At 36.0% G+C, this 6144-nt stretch overlaps 1 pseudogene; it reads right to left on the reverse strand.

Moving 5' to 3' along the window:
* Window positions 1-3021: 3021 nt before the first annotated feature.
* LOC119050892 (calponin-1-like) lies at window positions 3022-3888 on the reverse strand (annotated as a pseudogene).
* Window positions 3889-6144: the final 2256 nt, after the last annotated feature.

A 6144-nucleotide genomic window follows, 5' to 3' on the forward strand; every position in this document is an offset into this window, starting at 1 on the left:
GCTGTACATGGGCTACATTTTTTTTAAGACTGGCCTTGGTAGGCATTTTATTTTACCATTCCTCATGTTATGTCGGGTCTCTGAGAATATTTTAAAATGAGTAAGTAGTCTATAAGTATCTAGCAATTCTTAATGAAGTAAATGACATAGGCCTAAAACAGGCAGGTGGAATATATTGTAAAACTGTGAAATGTGCAAACTTATGTACCAAGCAAGATCACCAAACCCCAGTGACTGAAGCATAAAGTGAGTGGCACCAGCTTTGACCCGACTAACAGCACCTTCACCGCAGGAGGGCCCAGTGGAGTGGCCAATGCAGCTCCTCTCACTCTCGTGACCCACAGACCACTGAGCAACACAAAGTAGCTGCTCTTTTCAGGAACCACATCTGGGGTAGCAAGGCACATATAGAATCTGAAAAAGCAGTTAATTAAATCCTGTGAACATGAGAAAATGGGGATAAAAATGATCATTCTTCTCTTGTATTTTACAATATATGTTTGACATATTAAAGAAACATACATCTTTTTTTATGGCCTATAATGTTGTTCTTCATTTCTCCTTTGTACTTCCCAGAATATTTTTTACCTTTAACAGGAAATAATTTATTCACATGTTCCATTGAAGTTTCTGTTGGTGCTTCCTTTTTCCCTTTATAGACTTTTTTTTTTGTCTTCCAAATCGACCAGATGCTTCACCTGGGCATTCATAGTATTTGTCCTCACCTCTTGTTATATTTCTTTGTAAATGTGTATTTGCTGTGTAAAATGTATCCTACTCTGTACTAAAATTTACTTCCTGTCAACCTGAAATTTTCATAGTAAGTGGTCTATGAATTAAATAGCTTAGAAAAACAATTAATGGAGAAGGAAAAGGAAACCATACAGTATATGTAATAAGATGAGATCATCAACACATAATTCTCCACAAAATGTCTATTCCTTACATTTTCAGCCTTCACATACAATCACATAGTTCTTTCCTGTACTCATAATGACTACTGCTTTATTGACTTACTGTAATGTTGATAAACTTCCTTCTTATTAGAGTATATTTTCTGTGAAAATCCCATTATATCATTTTCAAGACCACTAATAATTTTACTTTATTTTTCACTATTTTCCATGTGTTCTATACTCTTAGATCAATATACTTTGTCATGTCATGAAATAATTCACAACTTTAAGAAACCACTCCCAATACTTTGAAAAGCACAATCAGAGGATAATCAGGTCACATAATTAATATAATGATGACTTTATTCTCACTAAGGATAGGCATTACCTATCATTTTCCTGCATCATCTGACTTTGCATAGGCTTTCACATAACTAGTGTTCCTTAGTTTCAGAACCAACACCTTTGGAAGATACAGCTGTTCATAAAGTGTTTGTATTTTTTGCATACAATAATGCTAAACAAAATCATTTGTCATGTACAATAAAAAAAGACCTTTAACCTGACACTAACACCATAATATTGAATTGGACAAGGAAAATAAAAGAAGAGGGGATGCAAAAACTTACTGTAAACTGGCTATGTGCTAGGGTCTTGTTTTTCAGAACTTTACTGTTTAAGATATATGAATTCAATAATAATCCTATTAACATGCATTACTGTATGCACCATGCCTGACACATATTAGGTATTAATTAAATGTGAGATTCCTTGCTTTCTTTTGTATTGAAAAAATTTAACTTATTCTGGGGGAAAAACATCTCAATGTATCTCCCACCATATATCATTTATACTTATTTACACTGGAAATGTTTTTCAATTTCCTTTATTATGTTTCCATAATTCTATAGAACTGTTTAAAATTTTAATCCCTCTTATGTCTCTGCTATTCTTGATTAATGCATTTATTCTGAAATACAGAAAAGCACAAGATTTTATATATTAATTTTAAATAGATGGCCTTTCACTTTTAACTTTCCAATAATGTTTAATAGAATGTTAGTGTGGTTTCTTTTGCAGCTAATTCCACCCAAAAGTCACTTCTCAGGCTTCAAAGGCCATATTAGTTCTGTAGCACTTCCTATAAAACAGTAATATCTACTCTATTTTCACTGAATTAATTTCAGTAAAATAAACTTTACTTGCCTGAAGTAAGGAAATTTTCTCATTGAATCTCAATACTATTTCATCTTTTTACCTCTGAGTTTTTAATAGACTACTAAAATTAAACATAATATATAAAGAAATTAAATTCCAAGCTGAACACTGTTGTTTAGAATTTATAAAAACTTCAATTTTAATACCATATTTTATTATTTTAACACAGGGTTAAATCAAATGTCACTATTTTAAAAATGTTTTTTATTATTTTTGTATTAAGCCATAATTTTTACACACTTTGCCAATACTTTAGAGGAGAACCAAGTGCACTAAAAAGTAATTAAGTTTTAAAAATTATAAAAAGTATTATAGTTTTTTAATATGTAGGAAAATTAAGACTACAATTTAGACATTGTAATCTCTATAATTTTATAGAAACCTAATATAATATTTAAGAATAAATATGTAAATTTATGTCATAGCAAGTGTTTATATTACATTAAAACATGACAAGTTTATTTCCTTTTTAAGTATAAATTTTTTGTACATTTGATTATTTGTTAACTTTTTTCTTAAAACCACTTACTGTGCTCCAGTGAAATAGAAAAAGCCCTCGCATTACAAACATCTACATAACACTCTGTCACTGCAAACCAAACCAACGTCGGTTGGGGGACTCCTTGCCCTAGAGGCGACCCACCTGTGAGGGAGTGGGGGGATATCCGTGCATCCTTTGGGTGCTGTTGGGAACATCCAGCTCAGTGTTAGACTCTGGAGCTCTCCAGAGAGGATCCCCCCACAAAGCTACCCAGTCTGCTCCCCCTAAATACTACCCTGGTAGGCAGGTACCAGGGGCTGAAGGGCGTCCTGCAGGGGCAGGGGACAGTGGGTTTGGGCGATGCCCTGCAGTAGTCAGCTTCCCTAGGGGGAAGGCAGGAGGCCCAGGGCTCTGGGAAGATTTGTATTACTTGTGTGCGTGGTGGTTGTAGGCAGGCTTGCCCAGCTCCCCGTACTCAGGCATCGGATGGTACTTGGGTTTGTAGATCTGGCGCAGCAGCCTGCACACTGCCATGTACCACTGTGAGGGCTCCTTATTGCTGCCCATCTGCAGACTGGCGTTAAGAGTGTCACAGTGCTCCACGTCCAGCCCCAGCTCGAAATTCTGCCCCATGGTCCCAGGAGCTGTCATGCTGGCCTAGCTGGCTCCCTTTCTGATGCCCATCTGCATGGTGATGGTGGCCTGGTCCAGGGGCTGGTCTGTGCCCAGTGTGGGGTAGTAGAGTTGGAGTCAGGCACCATAAGCCCTAATGCCCTGCTGGCGGGAAAACACCTGTAGCCCAATGATGTTCCACTCTTCTCAAAGCTTCTCTGACTCAAATTTCTGCTCCTGCTTCTCTACATACTTTACCCCCACATTCACCTTGATCCCTTTCTTCTTGGCCATGCAGGCAAGGGCCAGGAGAGTGGATTGAACCTGGGTGTGGCTGATGTTCTCATACAGGTCATTTGCCTCAAAGATGCTGTGGGGCTACACCCTGTACTGGGTCATGGCCTTGATGAAGTCACCTGCGTTCTCCAGCTGGTACCAATTTTGTGTTGACTCATTGATCGTCTTCATGGAGACTGGCTGGAGCTTATTGATGAACTTGCAAAGAATGATGCCATCTTTTAAGCCATCCATGAAGCTGTTGTCTATGTGCCACCCTGTTGCCCCCTCAATCTACTCTCAAAGCTACTGATGCTGCTGGAGGTCATACTTCTGGGTGAGCTTGTTCTCGACCTCGGCTGACAGACTGCAGGCAGGGCCTTGGTTGAAGTGAGCAGGGGACATGCTTGCCAGTGGTGGGCAGTGGTGACGGTGGCTTTGAGGACAGTGGCAGGAGCTGACGCTCTATCTGCTATAAAGATGAATGCATTAAGTTAGTGCTTAGGTAGGAAGCATGTATTGTAATATTCCTTAACTATGTACACATAAAAGTAGAAATAAACTTTTCGAGTTTATTACATTTATTCAAAAACAAAACAATACAGTTTTAAATAAAAAATGAACAGCAAAAAGGCAATAAAATATATTTTATAACTATCTTCTTAATGTGCTATTTTGCTGATATTAAATATTACTCAAAATATGAATATAGAATTGACTGCTGAGGCATAGATTCACTTAACCTGATCATGCATATATTTCTGTGTGTAATGTACTGGCTCATTTAGTGCTCAATTTTATCTGTTTGTGCTGTTAAAATAAAATCCTCAATTACCCCAAGGTGACAAGGCAATATTTGGCTTTTACCTGGCAGAAATCCCTTTGTGCAATATAAAATCAGTATCTTTTTCTCAATACCTCATGATGATTTAAGTAATACTCAGGCAGGCTACTTGTTAGAGACCAAAAGAAAACACTTAAAAGTGATTCAGAAAACACACACACAGAAATACATCACAATGAAAAGAAGACCTCATTGGAATATGAATGGTCATCAGCCAGATGTGCAAAGATATATATATTAATGTGTGTGAGAAGCACATACACTAAACTTATTAAAATTAAAAAAAATAAACTGGACACTATTATGCTAAGTGAGATAAGCCAGTAAGTGAAAGACAACTACCCTGCGATCTCACTTAGAAGAGCAATCTAATGAACAAAATTAACTACTCAGCACAATAGAATCAGAGGCATGGAATTGTGGAATAGACTGACAGCAGGAAGAGGGGAAAAGGGAGGTGAGGATGGAGTGGAAGAGAGTGCATGGATTAGTCAAATAACATATATGAAGGACCCATGAACATGGACAATAGTGTGGGGATTGACTATGGGAGTGGGGGATGGGATGAGTGGAGAGAAGCTAAGGGGAAAATTGTGACTACTGTAATAACATAAATAATAACTTACTAATAAAAATTAAAAATAAATATTTAAGAATCTGTGGCCTCCAAGACAATTCCCGTGGACTTCCATGTGTTCATGAACCCTCAGTAAAATGGATATCATCTTGCTACTTCTAACATTTGTTAACCAGGTTGCATCTTGAATCTATGCATATAATTTTCAACAAGACAGAAAAAGAGGTGATGGAAACTCATGACTGTTGAATAACACAGTGACAAAATGAAATATACTCTGCATTTACATGTTGTAGAAATGTTTTTCATGGTGTCTGAAACTTGAGAAGATACATAAAATTTGAGTCTAAAAACTAACATTGATTGGATAATCAACTCTTGAAGAAACCACCATAATAGAAATATTTAAAGATACAGCACCGAGACAAGAAAAGGTGAAAACTCTGCGTGTGTATTTGTATAATAAGCATCTCTACTTTCTATGGGATTCACTTTGATGTCTCCCTCACCCTTAGTTTGTTCACTACATATCCAGAATTTTCTGATGCAGTCCAAATTTCAAAAAATGCATTCTTCAAATATGTCCCAATTGTATTTCAGGCAAAGTGATGCTTCAAATATCTTTTATCACATAACTTTTTATCAAAAAGAAAAAGAAAAAGAGAGAGAGAAATTGTCCTGTGAAAAGACATTTTGAATTTGTATTCATTCAGCTAAAACTATGACAAATGATCTGTCTAAACCCTTAGGAGAAATCCAATCCAATACTTAAAAAAATATTTTGACTTAAATGCAGAACCTTCCCTGGGATTCAAGCAATTCACCAAACCCTGAGTTGTGGACAGAAGACTGAAGGCAAGAAGCAAACAGCTGAGACAAAGAAGTTACTTCTGCCAAGAATGCCATCAAATTAATGAGTTATCTTCAAAATCTTCCAGTATATAAGTATTTTATCTTAAAGACTAATAACTAAAAATATCCCTTAAATATCAATTGTGAAATAATTAAAGTATCAATGCATTAAAAGTAAGTCATGTGTAGCTATAATAGCAGGTTTTATGTAATAACAAACGTATTCTAATAAATACATATCTATAAATATATAAATCTATTAAAATGTCCCCACAAACATGTGTGTATACACATATTAGTAGTTAATCATTATTATGAAGACAAATTATACCAAATGAATAAAATGTATTTTATATTATCAATATATATAACCACAAGCACATACCTA

This window comes from Artibeus jamaicensis, unplaced genomic scaffold, assembly GCF_021234435.1.
Source record: "Artibeus jamaicensis isolate MK-2021 breed Jamaican fruit bat unplaced genomic scaffold, CSHL_Jam_final contig_76, whole genome shotgun sequence".
Taxonomy (NCBI): Eukaryota; Metazoa; Chordata; class Mammalia; order Chiroptera; family Phyllostomidae; genus Artibeus; species Artibeus jamaicensis.